Source organism: Diachasma alloeum, unplaced genomic scaffold (assembly GCF_001412515.2).
Source record: "Diachasma alloeum isolate Michigan unplaced genomic scaffold, Dall2.0 Dall_scaffold_00179, whole genome shotgun sequence".
NCBI lineage: Eukaryota > Metazoa > Arthropoda > Insecta > Hymenoptera > Braconidae > Diachasma > Diachasma alloeum.
The window spans coordinates 5,207,190-5,227,390 of record NW_021680345.1 but is presented as its reverse complement, the minus strand read 5'-3'; the positions used below and the strand labels follow the sequence as shown (position 1 = coordinate 5,227,390).

The 20,201-nt window shown below is 35.9% G+C and overlaps 1 protein-coding gene across 10 annotated transcripts in view; it reads right to left on the bottom strand.

Annotated features, from left to right (window-relative positions):
* Nucleotides 1–20,201, bottom strand: part of LOC107042230 (TOX high mobility group box family member 3) — a 195,336-nt gene that overhangs the window by 104,214 nt on the left and 70,921 nt on the right. The window contains exon 3 of one of the 10 annotated variants that reach the window (XM_015263202.1): nucleotides 15,713–15,785. The exons of the other annotated variants lie outside the window; for them this stretch is intronic. The gene's annotated coding sequence lies outside the window, so the exon portion shown is untranslated. The remainder of the gene's footprint in view (nucleotides 1–15,712; nucleotides 15,786–20,201) is intronic. 10 annotated transcript variants of the gene reach the window in all.

The following is a 20,201-nucleotide window of genomic DNA, read 5'->3' as shown; positions in this document are numbered from 1 at the left end:
TTTGGCGAAAGTCGACTTTCCCCCTGGAAAAATCCAAGATCTGACACTGGCCCCGGGTGAAAAAAAATTTTTTTCATTTCTACATTTCTGGGCCCCCTGAGGGTTTTATTGGCGTTAGAGGGGCTCGAAAATACGGAATCAACCTTCACTTGGCGAAAAAATTCGATTTGGCGAAAGTCGACTTTCCCCCTGGAAAAATCCAAGATCTGACACTGGCCCCGGGGGAAAAAAAATTTTTTTCATTTCTACATTTCTGGGCCCTCTGAGGGTTTTATTTGCATTAGGGGTGGCCGAAAATACGGAATCAACCTTCACTTGGCGAAAAAATTCGATTTTGGCGAAAGTCGACTTTCCCCCGGGAAAAATCCAAGATCTGACACTTCGGCCCCGGGTGAAAAAAAAAATTCTTTCATTTCTATATTTCTGGCCCCCCTGAGGGTTTTATTGCCATTAGAGGGACCCGAAAATAAGGAATCAACATTCACTTGGCGAAAAAATTCAATTTTGCCCATTCTGCTGCTAAAAAATTTGGAATTTCAGTGAAACCTTAAATTTCAATTTTTTTCAACAGTAAATAATAATTGTTGGTGGTAAATCATTTCCCAAAATTTCAATGGAGCAAAAAAAATAAAAGACGGAATAAAAATATGGAGTAAACAAACTAAAAGACGTTAATCCATAAAATTCCGATTAAATACATTCATAAATTGAAGTTCCCCTCAGAAAGACGTATCTCCCCATGAATAAACGAGCGCGAGGATATCAGGCGCTCGCATCTTCCCCGACTAAGTAACAAAATGGGAAAGTAACGTAAATCACGTTGCACGTTATAATGCATCCCATCTAGGCATTAGACATTATTGGAAAATATACTAGTTCGATAATACGAATTTCTTCCTGCTCTCTCTCGTTTATCTCCCTCTCGACTCACGAAAAAAAACCTCATCCAGTTTAAAGTTTTACGTATTATGCAATTTCTTGATACTTGTGCTGTCGAGAGAGCTGAATGAAATAATCCAGGTGTATTCAGGTGGATTGGATATGATATTGCGAGACTACGACTCCACTGGGAGTTTATTCAGACGACCGGAGACACTTCAACAAGACCGTTAATGGAACTGCGGGTTGTTCGGTTTAATCAGATATGTTCAGGATATTTTCTTGAATTTCTTCATCATTAAGTGTTGATAAATGAAGCTTCATATCCTTCAGTGGACGTTTCTCATTGTTTTAATGTTAAATTAAGACTTTTAAAATTTTTGAATGAGAAAAATTTCAAAAATTCTTCATCAAGAATTGAAGAAAATTGCTTGATAATTTTTTATTTCCATTTGTTCTGTTGTTTGTGGAAATTGGATGTTAAGAATTGCATTAAGTATCGATAAATAAAGCTTCAATGCAATTCTTCATTCTAGTATTTCAATTTTCTAATAGTAAATTAAGACTTTTTCAATTTTTTCATTGAAGAAACAACAAAAATTGAAGAAAATTGTTTGGTAAGTTTTTTGTTTTCATTGACATTTCTTCTGTTGCCTCTTCAAATTAGTTGTTAGGAATTTAATTATCCGAACGAATGTCAATAAATAACTCGACAACAATAAGCCTGTCAACTCTGTTGACGACAGATATTGCTATTAATCTCGTTACCCCCTCATTTCATCCGGCGAAATAAAGAATTCCGAGGTAAGTGTACGGTAAAAGTGGCCTTCAGGGAGTTGGCCCGTATTAAATTCCCCCTCGTCGAGCACTCCAAACCCCTGGACCTCTCGTGATATCGAATGTTGCCCGATGCAATATGGAATACACTGGAGACCTAATCCTCGTAAACAAAGGAGAACAATGGGGCTGTTTATAAAATAATGTCTGATACGAAAATCATTTTGAGAATTCACAAAGAAGGGAATAAAAGAGAAGAAATAAATACATATTGCTTCGATATTGAAATGGCTCTTGTGAGAATGGAAATTCTGGAGATGAGATATGTGTATTCAGTAATGCTTTAGTTATCGATCGGAGAGATGAAAGGTGGAATAATGTTGGGGGATTTTGTGACCCCCGGGGGGTCCAAAATCGTTGGCATTTGGGGACGACTCATCGTGATTTATTAATCCTTGAATGACTTTTTTTTTCTTTTATTTTATTGGGAAAAATGAGAAAAAAAATTCTTGAGATCTTGAAGTGTATAAATTAGTGTTTTCAGGACGTCTTAATTTAAGACAGACAACAATGTCTACATTTTATGAAAGCATTTTAGGAATGTGAAGAAAAATTAGAAAGTTTACTTTTGGAGGAAAATGGCTGAAATAATTTGAAAATTGCAACCTTTGAAAATTACAAGCAATTTCTAGGAATAATTTATAAACAATCAATTTTCCACAATGAAAATCATTTGTTCGGAATCGTAACAAATTTATTCATACACAGAATTTCACCAGACATCGATTTCATGTCTAAACAATAGGATTTCCGAGAGTTCAAATAATTTCAATTATTTATTTATAAACGAATGCTTAAAAAAATTATAACTCTGCTCAAAATGTAACTTTAATGACGTTGAATATTCACGTTTTTTTTTCAAATTTTTTTCACGCAATTTAATTTGTCAATTAAACTAAGTTTTAAATAAGTTTTTTTTTAATTGACAGAAGCAAATAAAATGTAATAAAATAAAAAAATTGAGAATGTACATTATCAAGTCATTCGGAGTGAACAGGTAGTCTAATAACTTTGATAAAATAAGCAGTATAAAAAAATGCTTTCCCTCCTGAATATTACATTGAATTATCATCATTAATATTACTACTTTAATTATCAAACTTTATGTGTATTTAATTAAATTCTGCATTTGGCCGTGCGTTGTTGGGTCTTCATGAAACAACCAAAATGAGATGAAAATTTCAGACACTAATTTTTCAAGTGCAAAGGTGTTCATTTTCATTTTCGTTTTATTTGATTAATGTGAGCGGGGAGCTCAGCCCCCTATTTTTCCATTAAAAAAAATACTTTTCCCAGTGTCCAAAGACACTTGTTGCCTCCTAGAACCTCCTCATTCCCCAAATATCCAAACAATTTCACCATAGTATCACCAAACATATCACCATATCAAAGAAAACGTTTGACCCAGGTCAAGTTCCCACTGGATTCTCCAGCCCACGTGGGGATTTGATCTGGATATCCATGAGTCAGTGTAATCCGGGATAGAAAATAAAACGACGTGATCTCGGACAAATAGAAACGGAGGAAAGAGGATGTTTGGGGGTTGAGGATCAGGGATGAGATCGAGTTCCGAGTGGGATTTTATGCGCCTCCCCTCACTTTTCCAACAACATCCCCCCGATCGTTCCAGGCCGTTAGCTCCGTTTCTTCATTCTCCTCCGGTGCCACCGTCTCCTTCACTTTATCAGAAAACTACACCCTTCAATTCTGTCTCTTTCTCTCTCTCTTTCCCACCGCTTCACTGCGCTATTTCTCGCTTTTCACTCGCGTAAAATGGACTCTCAACGACTTCATACCACTCAGCTGATACCTCTCACCTTCGATTTTCCATGAAAATTTTCGTATTGAGAGTGGAGAGGCAATTTAAATTTGATCCCGGTAATTCGAGGCTTTTTGTGCGAATCACAGAATTATTTTTAAAATCTTCAATAAATGATTTGAAAAAATATTTTTGGTATTTGGTAACATCTAAAATCGTAAGATACCTGAAAATTTTTTTTCCAAAAGTAGAAAAAATTGTATTAACTTTACGTTGATTTGTTATGTTACGATATGACCATATTTTTTAAACAAGCATTTTACACTATTAGAGTATATTAATCTAATAAAGCCGACTTTTATGATCAACTAAACCCACAATTTATGATGATTCGAACCCTCAACATAAATGACAAATATGGAATAAAAATAAATGGAATTCTAACAGAAATTATAAAAATTTCTCTATTTCTCTATTTGATTTTAATGCTAAAACCCAATATTACAGAATCTGCTTCGATAAAAATTTTGTTTTTCCCTTGATATAATGATATGTTTGGTGATGAGACGGTGAAATTGTTCAGAGATTTGCAGGCTAACGCATTTCGAGGAGGCGACAGGTGTTTTTAGAACTTGGAAAAAGTGGTTTTTGCAGAAAAACCTAGGGGACTGAGCCCCCTCACCTCCATTTTGTGCCTCAATTTTACGTCAATTCATATTATTAAATAATATGAATATTTAACATTATCAAATTGAATTTTTTATATTAATATTTATTACTATTTTATGATTATTTAATTCTAATCGAATGAACCCGACATTTACTATCACCCAAGCCCCCAATTTAAAACGCCTCAACCTCTCAAGATAGTTGACATAAATATAAAATCGAAATAACTGAAACTCCCCTATCCAAAAATTTATTTCCTCTCTGAATTGCCTCGAAATGGAGCGAGCACATTCCTTTATTTGATTTTAATGGTAAAACCCAATACTGAAGGATCTACTTCCATAAAAGAATTCATTCCAATCGAAAAAAAAATGTGAATTTTATGTACGATAAACTTTCGAATTTACGACAATTTTCATTTCGCAACTAGTAACCATTTTTCCTTCAGCCTTGAAATTGATGTCAAGAAAAAAAGAAATTTCAAAAAGGAATGGAAAAAAAAATTGTAACGTGAAAATTTATAGTAGGCCGTGTGAAAAAGCCATAAGAAGTTAAATGGAGCGATAAAGAAAGAGGATGAGGGTATGAGGTTTGGGATTTCACGAAGATTTTATGGGCTTTTTCCAACGCACCGTAAATCTTAGGCTGCGTAGAGAGATTGGGGGGGGGGAGGGGGGGGGCAGTGAATAGAGATAGGGTGTCGCCACTGTCGAGAAATCGAAGGCGTTATGCGAGCAATTCCCATGGATAAACGGCCAAACATGTGCAGGAGTATTAAGATAATGAGACAGTGATGCAGTCAGAGTAGACATTTAATGTCTCAAAGTCGCATTTCATAACCGTTATATTTTAGTTGGAGAATATTTTCAAATGGACTCGTTAATGCCGACGACATTTGAATACCGGACAACCATCAATTGCATTATTCCTCAAGTTTTACCATCACCAGATACCGGAAAAAAATGTAAAATTATTTACTCTCATTGCGCAAATGAGGAAAACGAATGCCCAAGTGGAGGAATATCCCACGATTAAGCTGAAAAAACTGGGGGGGGGGAATAACGAAATNGGGGGGGGGGGGGGGGAATAACGAAATTCAGAGGATACATATCTCTCATAAAGTATATTGAAGCAACGACTTAAATTAGAGGAATAAAACAGCCTGTGCGGAGATAAAAAAAAAAGGAAGAAGCGCATAATAGAGTTTCGTCGGGGCTGGTTGAGGGAAATTGCATTAAACTTTTATATCCGGGCTGCGCCAAGAGGTACGGTTGACTGCGCGCAAATTCAATAGTTTATTATATTTTGGGAGCGAGAGGAATCAGCGGAAGTAGAACAACATTTTAGTTTGTTAATATTGAGAGGATGTATCGATTTTGAGAGGAACGATGAAGTTACTCATGATCGACTAGTTGAATTTGTGTTGAGGCTCCAGTGGTGGATTGGAGGGCGTACGAACTTGGCACGCGGATGACTCGGGTTCAAATCCCGGTGGAATACCCATTTTTCCGACGAAAGCCGAATAGATACTTTGGTTTCAAATAATTGAACACTACAAATTAAACGTTCATTTGTTGTAGTAGATGCTGCTCATCGGTTGCAATTCATATTTTTTTCAATTAGTCTTTGTTCAGGAATTTGCCATTTCATCGCGAATTCTGTTATTCAATGACTTCGGTGCAAATTCCGAAGGAGATAATTTGGCTGCAACGGAATAATCTTCACAAATAAGTGTTGGATGGCTTTGGCTGGCGACGAACAATACTTTTTCAATATTAAATTCCGATTTTATGAACTGCAAGAATAACAAAATTAAAATCCTCACGCACTCGGAGTGCCTAAACATAACTAAATCGTTTGATGTAGCGATTTTGTGAGGAATGATGAAGTTATTCATGATCGACTAATTGAATTTGTGTTGAAGCTCCAGTGGTGGATTGGAGGGCGTACGAACTTGGCACGCGGATGAATCGGGTTCAAATCCCGGTGGAATACCCATTTTTCCGACGAAAGCTGAATAGATAATTTGGTTTCACATAATTGAACACTGCAAATTAAACGTTCATTTGTCTACGGGGATTCTACTTATCAGTTGTAATTCATATTTTTTTCAATTAGTCTTTGTTCAGGAATTTGCGATGCCATCGCAATTCTCTGATTTGATGACTTCGGTTCCAATTCCGAAGCAGATAATTAGGTTCCAACGAAATAATCGTCACACTGGGGATGAACACTACTTTTTCCCAATTAAATTCTGATTTTATGAACATCAAGAATTAAAAAATTCAAATCCTCACACACCCGTAGTGTCTCAACCCACCCAAATCATATAATCGTGTAATCGTATGGAGAGTATTCTCAAAATACCCTCAATTTTCATTTTTCACCGACGCCGAACAAAAACAAGTGCCAATTTAGACGGGGATTGTTTGCTCGTTAAATAAACTTTCGCGCGTTTCGCGACGGTCATTTACGAAACAATAAGTTTACGTCGGGGGTGTGCTGCACCCCCCAGCCCCTTCGGCATTTTATGAATCTCAGTGTGTGTGTGTGTGTGTGTGTGTGCGTGTGTGAGGGCAGGACGTGATAAAAGTTGGAAAAAGTTGGCTCGTGCCTCATAATGAAAATGTATGCACATTACCCGGTTTCATTTTCTCCCAACTATCCTCCCCCCCCCCTCCCTCTCGCCCATATAGAACACTGTATACGTCCCCGGGCAGTATAAATGTTGCCTTAACGTCCACTTTCTCATTTCCTATTTACCCTCGCTCGATGAAGCAACGATGAAAGACATCGAAATAAGCGATAATGAGTGAAAAATTAACAATAAAAAATTTTCACTCAACTTCAAGCGGAGAATTAATGAAATTGCAAAAACCTATTGCAATAAAAAATAATAACGAATATACGGAGAGAAATGTTCAGTAAAAATTACGGAACTCACAGTTCGCTCACCGATTACGGAATCGGACTCAGAAAATTCAAGTGACAGTATCGTAATTTTTCACAAGAGATTCAGTTAAAGATTACAGAACGCTCTGGAAAAATTCCATGACAGTTCCGTTAAAATTTCCTACAATCACATTTCGCTCCGGAATTACAGAAAAGATACGTAATTTTTATTGAATATTTCTCTCCGCGTAAATTAAAATTGACTCGAATCCTTCAAAAAAAGAAATAAAATTAAAAAACAAATTGGATGTTTCTTCTATGTAAACAGAGTGCAATTGTTTTCTCCGTTTCACCTGTCACACTTGTGCAAAAGGATGATCTAGAGCTTTAGAATTCACTTACAGCATCACTTACTCCCATTTAGTATTAAAAAAAATAGTTTAACCCACCGATTCTCCGTTGTCTTCATGCATACCAGCCTCAAAGATACGCCTCGTGGATCTATGATACACCGATGCTTATTCAATGCCTTCGAATGAATAATGGGCTGCTAGTGAAATACGCCGGGACATAAATATTGTATCTGGAGCGCTATATATTACCAATGGTATCGAATGCATTATATCCACGTTGGGCCCCTCTCTCTCTCTCTTCACTTCGCCATCTTTCTCACTCGTTTAGTGGTACACCCATGGTTTTGTATTTGGTGCCCGTGTATATCTGATTGAGATTGTTGCCATGGGAATGCTCATTTGTACCGAGTAAATATTTCAAATGGATTTTCACGTTTATTTCATCATTTATTTCATTCTGAAATATTTTGCCTGGGATTTATGGGGAATTTGATGTTATGCGCGAAGTAATTATCGAGTTAATGTTGAAAATTAAATAAATTGTAGTTGAATAATTGAAACTCATGTATTATGTACGGAACATTTCAAAGATTGAAGTTAAATTTCCTACGAAAACTACAATGTAAAAGTTTTTGACAGATTATTTTGCACATATCTCCGAAATTAATGAGTTTAGAGATAAATGTCACAAGAGATCCTTTGTGGAGCATGAAATTCTCTACAAAAAAGCTTATCTGATAGTTTTCTCTAAACCCAACAGTTTTGGAGATATTTACAAAATAATTTCCAACTTCACTGATTGAATTTTCGAAATCTCGTTCACATCCGATGATAAACGGAATTGAGCGGGAATTCCCATAGTTTCGTGATCCAAAATATAAAAAATAACTTATCTGGACTTATACACACATAGCGATGAGCGATTGGTGAGACTTCCATGGACCCAAACTTGCACGTTGGAATTTATTAAACTTGTGCAAAGTCGCTTAACAAAGTTTCGCCGGTTGGAAGGGGGCGAGGGCGAGGGGGGATACTGCAAGAAGAAAAGACGAAGGGGGGAAATTGCAAAAGAAAAGAATAGGGTAAGTTACTTTCTTGAAGAAATAAAAGTTAATGGAGTTCTCAACCTCATCCCACTCTGCATCCTCTTCTTTATATTCCCCCCTTTTTTTTCTCCCCAATGCCCGTCTTGAGCATAACTTTCAGGGAAGTTATTATATCTTAATTTAGTATTGAAGTATTATCTAGAAAATTTTGGAAGGGGCCGCGAATGCGGATATAAATTTTAATGAAAAACGACATTTTAGAGAAAAATTCACAAGAATATTGACAATAGTTTGAATACAAAGGAAAATTAATTTAAAAATGCATTAATTAATTAAAATTGATGCACTTCTTCAATATTATTGTTTAATTGTCATCTAAAATATTGTAATCTTCGCTGAAAATCGAATGAAAATGTTACCTGTGAAATCCTCAATGAGACACAATTGAAAAGAGGTGAGATGCAGGAAAAAATGAAGAATTTTTTGAAAGAAGAATTCGAGTATGTTTTTTAGACTGGAGTAGATAATGCAAGACATATGTGACATTTCTGGCAGTATATCTTAATTTAATATTGAAGAATTATCTGGGAAATTTTTGAAGGAGCCGCGAGTGCGGACAGAGATTTTAATGAAAAACAACATTTTAGAGAGAAATTCTCAAGAATATTGACACTACTTTGAATAAAAGGGAAAGTTAATGCATTTCTTCAATATTATTGTTTAATTCCCCCCTAAAATACTGTAATCTTCGATGAAGATCGACTGAAGATGTTATTGAAAAATCCTGAATGCGACCAAATTGAAAAGACATGAGATGCAGGAAAAAATGAAGAATTTTTTTTTGAAGAAGAATGCAGAAAAAATTTGTCGAGTATTTTTTTTTAGAGACTGTGGAGTAGATAATGGAAGGCATGCGTGGCAAATGCTCTGGAAAAACACGCATTTACGACAGTGGCTGGTCGTTAAAGTTGCACCTAGATGAAACAGTGGAACAAGTGGAGTTGGGGCCCTTTTGGTTGTGCCTTAGAGTTAAACGAGCATACGCAAAGCGGAGGTACTTTGCGTCACGCCGTTTCTACTGGGAAAAAGGGTTCTGGGGTCCGGCACTTATGTTTACGCTTGTGGATATGTAGCTTACTCCTTTGACTCGGAAATCGTGTTTTCTTGCTCCGATTATTCGCCATTATTCAGCTATTTTGTTTTGCAAGTCTTGAGAAGAATTGGAGGAGTGACTTTAAAAAATAAATGAACAAATCTTGAGGGATAATTAATTGTTCCTGAACTCAATATGCCATCTCTTGGAATTTATTCCCTAATTTTTTGGAGAAAGAACAAGCCCAGAAATTTATAACATTAATTTTTCTCATTCATCTCCCTTCAGAACTCGAAATTCACTATTCAATTTTCATAAATCCGACCTAAAAAAAATTGAGAATAAAAAAATTCGGGAAAAAATGGAGTTTTTTTAAAAGAATAATGCAAAAGAAATTTGGTGAGTATCTTTAGCTCCTTTGACTTCGAAATCATGTTTTCTTGCTCCGATTATTCGTCATTATTCAGCTATTTTGTGTTGCAAGTCTTGAGAAGAATTAAAGGAGTGACTTTAAAAAATGAATAAAAAAATCTTGAGGGATAATCAGTTGTTCCTGAACTCAGTATGTCATCTTCTGGAATTAATTCCCTCATTTTCTGAAGAATGAACAAGCTCAGAAATTTATAACATTAATTTTTCTCATTCATCGTCCCCATTGTCAAATATCCGACACGAAAAAAAATTGAGAATGAAAAATTCGGGAAAAAATAGTGTTTTAGAAAGAATAATGCAAAAGAAATTTGTTGAGTATCTTTAGCTCCTTTGACTTGGAAATGATGTTTTCTTGGTCCGATAATTCGTCATTATGCAGCTATTTTGTTTTTCAAGCCTTGAGAAAGATTAAAGGAATAACATTTAAAAAATGAATAGAAAAAACTCGAGGGAAAATTAGTTCTTCCTGACTCAATATGTCATCATCTGGAATGTATTGCGCAATTTTCAGGACAAGCAAAAAACCCAGAAATTTATAACTTCAATTTTTCTCATTCACCTCCCTCCGAAATTCGAAATTCACTTTGTGTCAAATACAGTAACCCCCATTTCCCTCATTCCAGCATTCGTTCGCGACAGGTCGTTTGTCATAAATCGAATGGCCCCGAGGGTATACTATCCTTTTGAAATTTAATGCACTGAGAAATCGACGAATAGACAATGACAAGACTCCTTCCACCTCAATATTTCTTTCTTTATTCCTGCAATTTCCTAGGGCATCACGGTGCAAAATGAGATGGACCCCAGAAAAATATTCGAGAGAATGAGGAGAAAAATAAAATGACGTAAAACAAATTGAAAGAGGAAAATAAAAACGATATTGCCATTTTTTTCGTTGGAAATCGTTCTAGAATGTGTAATTTAATATCACAATTTTTAATGAAACCTCATTTAACCCTAGATTACCGAACATTTCGCAATGATCTTATTATTTAATGAAGTTCGATGGACTTTCAAAGTTTACTAAATAATTGAATCATTATCGAGGAATTTAAAAAAGTTTGAAAGCGTTTTAAGAGTTTGAAAATTTCTGTTTCTGATTTTTGACTTTTATTTTCACATTTCCACAATATAATTTATGAAAAATATGAAGAAAGTAATTTTTGTTTGTGCTGTTTCGATTTATTTTGGATTCGACAAAATTGTATTCACATTTCCAAATAAAAATTCTCAGTTCAAGAATTAAAAAAACCCTCTTTACTCAATTGAGAATATTCAATTCATCAATAAAAATCATTTATCTGTGATTAAAAAATTTTCCAGCTCTCGATATTTTCTCATCAACTGATGATCTCTAGTGTCTCATTAACGTCTTTCGCAAGTGTCCAGAAAAGACCTTGAGATAGTCACCCTGACGCTCTCGGCACGCCACCAGAAATCCCAACAAACATTCTCTCCACAAATATCCTCAACAGCACTTTTACTTTACTCCAGAACGGAAAAATGATGTTGAGTAACGATGAACATACGAGTGACATGATTCCCCTTGTAACAGCCGATTAACCACATTGCACAATTTTAGTACAACATGGCAAAGTCGGAGGGTTCATTCCACCGGTGCATAATGCTCATTTACATACGTTTAAAAATCAGTGCCGAGTGCCGGTGAATATTGATTGAACGAATGGAAAAAAAATAATGCTCGAATAATTTCAAAACTGAAAAGAAAAAATTTAAATACATTTATTCGGATTATTCAATGCATTATCTCGTTCACTCGACACAAATCATTATTAAATATTGAACAAATTTAAATATGCAAACGATTTCTCCCCTCAATTTGTACGGGAATAACTGGTGAGAATAAAACGCGTGAAAATCAATTTTTAGTGGATTATTTCCATAATTTCGGTTCAACGCCCACCGGAAATACTTAATTTCATTATTTTTAGTGAATTGAAAATAACTCGGGATTAGTTCAGATGATGTTGGAAATAACCCGATTAAACTTTGGAATTAAAGGTAACGGTAGCAATTTCTGGATGAATTATTCGATATCGTGCTTGAAAATTCAGCAAGAGACAGATTCGCGGAAATTTCAAGATATTTCATCATTGAGAATTCACGGTTTGATGAAAATGTCAGTGGAGACTGGGAATTTCAGTTTTGCTATTCTATAGAAATGAGCAGAAATCATGCATTTATAATCGCATCACATAATTTATCAAAAAATTAGCGTGACTTTGTACTGAATATTCACGTCTAGATGAGAAATTCAATTAAGTTAAGAAATTCTCGTCCTCCTGCCGTTCAAAAATTTTAATTCCCTTGAAATTTCAGTAAAATTTTAAATTTCATAATTTTTTTCCTAATCCATTCCCTCATTCACAAATAAAAAAATCCATTTTCTTCCGCATAATTAAGGATTTTGCTCAAAAAGTGGAAAATTTCAGGCCAAAAAATTTGCATTAAAGCAAAAAAGGAAATAAAAATAAATCCAAGAATAAAAGAACTCCCGGGGCGTATGTCCCAACCTGACTCAATATTCATGTCTCGATGAAAAAATTCAATTAAGTTAAGAAATTCTCGTCCTCCTGTCGCTCAAAAATTTTAATTCCATTGAAATCTCAGTAAAATTTTAAATTTCATAATTTTGCCCCTAATCCATTTCCTAATTCACAATTTAAAAACCCATTTCTTCCGCATAATTAAGTATTTTGTTTCAAAATTAGAAAATTCCAGGCGTAAAAATTTCCATTAAAGCAAAAATCAAATAAAAATAAATCCAAAAATAAAAGAAAAACTCCTGCGACATATGTTTCAACCTGACAATCGTTTCAATTCCCCAGCAATTTTCCACGCCAACTAGAAAAACAATATTTCACGGTGCGTCGCACGCCGGCACGCGATGAAATCCGAAAAAGGTGGAGGAGTCGTGCGCACAGGTGTCTGTTCAAGCGCGAAGATAAGGAAAACGTGGGGGAGGGGAGGGGGGAATGGATAAATGTTGGAAGGGGGTATAGAACAGAGTAAAAAGAATATTCGTACAAGCGTTTGCATGCCAATATGTGCGTCTCGGTGGGATTGCGCAAATGTAAGACACAGTGTGTTAGCATGTATACACTGTTTTCCCGCCCCAAGCCTGACTTTACCCAACTCGTAAATCAACCTGGCGCACGCGATTTATCTTAATTCTATCTGGCGACTTGGTGTAACTGCGCTTCACTTATCTGTGGTCACAGGTACACGGGTATAATGCGCATCCCCCCCGTCCCCATCGCTACATCATTCGGCTGGAACTTGGGGATATCGTGCGTGCAACATTGTAGACTGTGAAAACGTCCATCTTACTCGATTGTCCGCATGAGATCTTGGGATTCTCTGGTTTCCCAGATTGTTATGGCCCACGGTTGAGCTATTTTGGTGATGATAGTGTTGATATTTTCATTGATTTTTGGGACACATTAAGAAAAAATGTTTTTGGCGGAAATATCCGGTGCAATTCTTTGAATTTTTGTCAAATTATAGTTCTACTAATTTCGAGCAATTTTTATTATTGAAAATAATTCAAAATTTATGGAAAAATCCACGGGGTATGGGAATTTCAGTTCAATTATGCAATTTGAAGTAATTTAAAATTCCATAAAATTCCACAAAATATTCATGTTTTAAACTACTCAAAATTTTCCACTAAAATTTCAAGGAATTTTGTATTGAAAATTCATAATTTCATAGAAAAATCTGTGGGAATTGTAAATTCAGTTCAATTATTCCGAAAAAATTGATGACAAATCAGGAAACTTCAGAGAAATCTCTCCTCAAAGTCCAGATTCCCCTAAATTTTCATAAAATTACTTAAAAATTCCTGGAATTCCAAGAATTTTAAAGGAATCCCCTGAAAATTCAAGGGAATTGAAAGCTCATTTTCACTGGGAAATTCATGAGAATTTTCGTCTTTCTGCCACTAACAAATTGTAACTTTACTCGAATTTTCCCAGAAACTTGAAATTCCATTGATTTTTTCCCTTAAATCGAATTCCCGGTTTTTTTCCCGAAAATTCTGCGAATTTTCTTCAACAGACTAATTGAATATTCAAGTAAGTTTATAAATAATAATTGAATACCCAATTTTCAATTTAAAAAAATGCTAAAAAATTAAGAAACGACCAAATTTTGCTAAAAACTCCTAGATTTTTCCTCAATTTTTCATATTTCACCATTCAATTCCATAAAAAAAATTCTCAAATCAATTTCCTTTTACAATAAAAAAAAATCTTCACACATTAGAAACTCCCCATTACAAAACCATAAAACAAATTCCCCTCAATTTGCACAATAATTTACCACAAGCATAATTGCGATAAAGATCACGATAACGATGTATAATATTAAAATTCAATGCAGATCGTGCAAAACAGGTTACACAATTGATTGATATTGCTGAAGCATGGAAACAGGCGCTAGCTGTTATATTTGATTGTCATCTGTATCCCATAAATGTAATTTAATGATTTAAATCCCGAACCCGTTGACTATAATGCCCACTCTATTTTCATTCTCCCCCTGTCTTAAATTCCTTGCGCAATTTTCAATGTTTACGACGCAAAAAAACACATGTAAATTGGGTTTATTTTCAAATACTGCTCGTCGGGGGTGCCGAGAGATAGAAGACTTACGAAACAGCATAAACCCAGTGCTAAATAATAATAAGTGCTTTAAATTACGAAAGTAAGGTTTTGGAGGAAGAAAATAAGTGAATATGTGGGTCAATGGCGCCTGGCAAATACCTCGTGTGATTATACTCTCACATTCACACCGGCCTGTTATCCCCAAATGACTCGATTTTGTGCAATTTAGATGATCGTGGAATGATGATCGAACGACTAGTTCACCGGATGATGGAGTTATTCATAAATATTTGGTTCGCTGTTCTCATTAAAAGATATTATACGGTTGGTGAACGTTAAATGCAGACACTACAGTCATAAATCTGTGTTTTAATGATAACGCCAACTTTATGTACCTACGTGTTGGGTTATGAGGCAAGTTCGGTTAAAGTGGCTTCACTCTGTGAAAGGGAGAGAGACTGTGAGGTATGGGTTATTCATGTTGACTGTGAAATTCCCTCTTTCATTGATAATTTCGTGAACACTAAGTGCCTTTTATCGGCGATATCTCGCGACTCAGTGATGCGATTACGACAAGTCAAGGGTCATTTTAAAGTTTAAAACAATAACTCGAAAATGAAAAAAAGATACTGAAATTCCACTCTGCGGTTGCCGAGTTATCGTCGATTAAATACGGGTGATTTTGTCGAATCGTTGGGAATGATTCGAATAATTCGATGATTGATGTTTTATCAATATCCTTGGGATGAGTTATGCAGTTGAGGCATTGTAATTGCCCATACGAGTCTATCAACTGTTGTACCATTGCCAATACTCCCACCCCTGAGTAGGTACCAGTGTATATACACCCAGCATACTCGCCCCGTGTGGTACTTTGTGATTACCAGCGCTGATGGAAGTAATTGATGTTAATGCTCTTGTCGTCCTCTTACCGTAGTTTCTCTCCTCAACTACACGACCCTCCCTCATTCGTCTCTCTCCCTCTCCCCTCCCCCCACCCCCCATCGCTCCCCTAGGCCCGTTGAAACGACACCCCCGTCAAGTGCACATGGGTACGTGCACCAGGAGAAACGTTCAACTGAGAGATTCTGATCAAACAACGCAATAGAGGGTAAAATACTCACCCCGTCATTGAGTTTGGGTAATTATGTTTCCGTCACATCGGAGTGGCTTTTATCACTAATTTACGGGACTCACCTGTAACAAATTTCAAATATTAGAATTAAAAAACAATTTTTTAATAGTTTAGAGGTTTTTAAAACTCAACAATGTCATGATTTTTTTAAATCGAGTTTTCTGCAATCTCTAAGAATATTAGTTTTCAAAAAACGTTATAAAGTGTAAAATTTTGAAAAGTCCAGAATTTTCTTCATAAAAAATTTCACAATGTTGAGGAAAAGGAAAAAATGTCAGAAATTTGTAGATGAAAAAATTGAAAATTTTCTTTTTTATTCTTTAAAAAGAAATATTCTACAATTTCAGGATATAAAGTTTAATGTTTTTTTAAAACACGAATATTCGGTGCCAACTCATGCTAATTTTTTCATCTCATTGAATTCTCATGGAATAATTGACCTGAAATCAACAATTCTCATGAAGTTGTACATGAAATTGTGAATCTTCAGTGACAAAATTCATTGGACCTGTCACTTGATAAAAATTTCATCGGAAATTGAATCAAACATTTTCGTAACAGTGGAATCTACAAGATAAAAAAAATGAAAAAAATATTTAAAAAATGTAGATGAAAAAAATTGAAGATCTTCACTATTTTTAAAAGAAATATTCTAGAATTCTAGGGTACAAAGTGTAACATTAATTTCAAAACATAAATATCCAGTACCAAATTCCGCTGATTTTTTCATCTCACAAAATTTTTCCGGAACAATTGACCTGAAATTACTAATTCTCATGAATTGTTCCACGAAATTGTGAATCTTCAGTGAAAAAATTCGTTCAACCCATCACTCGCTAAACTTTCCCAGAATTTCGTCGAAAATAGAATCCGAAATTTTCGCAACACTGAATCCACAAAATAAAATATTTCCCCCAGCTAAAAATTATCCCCACGACCAAAAATAATCCTTTCCCAACCAACAATTCCACAAAGATAATTGACCAGAACAAAACCCCCCGGCCTCATTAATTCCGCTCATTAACACCTAATCGTGAATCTCACTGTCGCAAAAAAACCCCAAATGCTCATGAAAAATGTCCCGAAGTTGATCGCAAAGCATCGATAGCCCAATAGTATGCATGTCCCGGGTAACAAACGAACAATTAGTACCACTTGGATTCATTAGCCTAATCGATCCGCTGGGCCTTGCATTCTCCATTGTTGCATTTCCCCTCGAAAAAAAAAACAATTAAAACATCGAATGAAAAAAAAAAATTAATTAGTTTCTTGCGACACTCCCCCAGATTCCCTGGGCGATAACAGAAGCCCGAGAAAATTGAAATGAAATAAATCACCGGGAATTTTCTCATTGAACAGTCAAAAAGGTACGCAAGCCCCTTTATGTAAGTGAAGGTCCCCTGAATAATGGAACGCGACCTCATGTGAAATTCATGTTCAATTTAGATGCTCGGTTAATTTACGATCAATGCAGGTAAAATCGGGAATTGAACTCCCCCCCCCCTCCCTTCCTCGATTACACTGAATCCCTTTCATCGCTGAACAAACAGGAAAAAAAAAATCGAAACGAGAGGAGAAATTGATTGAATTCAACTCGAATAAAAAATATTAGCACAAAGGAGCGTGGAACCAATCATTCATTACGAGCCACCCGTTGATGAAACAATAATATTTTATTTAAACTTTCATGTATAAACTCCATCAAACATTTATTACATTCATTAAACTCCCGAGAAACTCGTTAAATTCGTTCCTCATCGCGAGAGATGAGCTTATGAATTTCATTCCAGATTTATTATTCGTATAAAACTTTAAATTTGAGGGGAAATGGGAGATTGAATGGTCCCAGGAATATCCCCTCCCCCCCAGGCCATCGTATTGATCGAAGACTCGATCGATTTTTCGCGGAATAAAGAGAATAAAAATGACAAGGAATTAGAAATAAAAAAATTTCTTCTATAGAATACATGAAATGCAACTGTTCTCATGGGGATTGTGCAAAGAACGAGAAAAATACGGAGAAGATAAAGGCAAGAGGGAGGGAAAAAGAGGAATTGCGCGGGAGAACAAAAAACGGTGAATGGTATCTTTTAATTTTTCACTTTCTTGGTACTCTGTTTCGCTTCCAACTTTGTTTATACGATTTTATGCGACCCCCCTTCCCCCTCGATTGCAAGACGCCGTCGGGGTCTTCAAGCAGTAGAATCCGTTCTAATTAGTGTCATCGATCCAACGGCATTCACCCCAGGATGATTTATCGAGAACGCGTAATTACTCCCATTTCGCACAATTTGCCCTTCTTCTTCGCAATAACTCGGACAAATACATCTTAACAAGTTGCAGGTGGCACTTGGATGAGAAGAATATCGTATCAAATTGTTTGACGAGTCTATTTTGTCAGCGATAAATAAAACAGTGAGATGGCTTTTGCTAATGATGGAAATTATGAGATATTCATTAATTGGAGTGATTAGAGCGTTAATGAGCAGCTCTCATTGTTTTTCAGAATATGAAAATGGGAATTCTTTTTTTTTTATTCTGTCCTCAAACCACTTGAAAACGAGTGTATGAGCTCGTGAAACAGGCGAATGGAACTTGAGAGTTGTTTAATTAGAATGCAGATTACAAATGTAAATTGTTAACTAGTGGAACACACAAGTTGGAAATTATGTAAACGGAACAAAAGGAAATTGTAACGGACTTCTGGATGATGACGCAACTGAATGAATTGAAATTATTAGCATGATTACCACATGTTGAGATGGATTTTATAGTCAGTGTTGAGTATTTGTGATAATGCGAGTGAATTAATTCGAAATTCTGGAGTTTTGCTTTGTGAATTTTATGAGATATTTTTTTTCATTTGGTGGGAACCATTCTTTGGGGGATTTTTTGAATGATTATGAGTGGAATGTCTTTGAGACAATCAATGAACTGACGGAATATTACCGGGATTCATTCCAATAATGCAAACATGGTGGTGGAACAGTTCAAGAGAATGATGAAATCAATGGTTCAAGGTTTTCTTTTTTATTTGACAATTCAATTTTGTATTGAATTAACGCATGCGAACGGAGGGATGGGGATGGCTCAGATAGACTCCGCAACCCCCTCCCCTTGTTGAGTAAAATTTTTAGCCCTCCCCTATTATACATTCCCTCTCCACCTCCTCCCGAAGTCCGAATTTTCGAAATTTTTTTTTATTTGACAATTTTATTTTTTTATTTAATTAACGCATGCGAACGGAGGGATGGGGGTGGCTCAGATAGACTCCGCAACCCTCGCCCCTTGTTGAGTAAAATTTTCAGCCCTCCCTTATTATGCATTCCCCCTACACCCCCTCTCGAAGTCACAATGTTAAAATTTTTTATTTAAATTTCGCAATTTACCGACGTCGGTGACCGAAGCGGCTAGGTGCGAGCCTAGTGTGCGAAAGGTTGTGAGTTCGATTCCCCGTGGAACCGATTTTTTCAACCGGAGGCTCCGGCGAGCGGGAGGTCGCTAATAGAGTGACCGCCTGTACCGGCATGGGTTTTCTGTGGTTTCCCATGCTACTCCTATGTTCTATAGGAGTGCGGATGCGGTGCAGTGTAGAATCCACAGCCGCATGCATAGGGTTGGATAGGGCCGATTAGCCCATCAGAGGGCAAAAAGGGCCGGAATATTAAAAAAAAAAAAAAAAAAAAATTCGCAATTTTATTTTTCATTTAAATAATGTATGCATATGGAGGGGTAAGGGTGTGTTAAACATATTTTGTCATGTTAATTAATTATTTATAAAAATTAGAGGTAAAAAAGTTGACCCCCGTCCGCGGTTCCTTTGGAGGGTGGGCAGTACAGTCCGCTCCAAAAGTTGTGGATATCGTTCGCCAGTTTCAGGCTCATCATTTTCCCCTCACAATTAAAAAAATTTGCAACACCAAAATTTGAAGATTAAGATCCAACAAAGACTGTGAGATAGCATTCTTGGTTCAACAGCATAAAAGCTTCACAAAATCAATATTAAATAACTCCCACAAAATCCTGAATTCCATCTAATGTCCTCAATACATCTCACCGGATCCACCACCAGATAATTACTCTGTTCATACAGTAGGAGCGTCATGATAGTTCAACTACCTCAATTTCAAAAACACCAAATGATTGATTGAATTCCATCATCATCAATGAATCTACTGATTTATCCATCATGCGAAATCACCTCTCCGATGTAAATAAAAAAAGTTACAGCCCGAAAGAATGAAAAACTTAAATCCTCGCATAATTATATTTTACCCCTTTCACAAGCTAAAATAACGAATGTGCATTCCAAAAAAAAATACAGTAATGAAGTCTCTTTATAAGTAACGACAATCGAGGATAATCAGAGAGCCTCCGGAACAGTTGGATCGTTAACCCCTACGGTCCTGAATCGATAGATCACAGTGCAGCTTTCTTCACCGTCCAATTAAATACCTCCCCTCCCCCTCCCTCCCTCC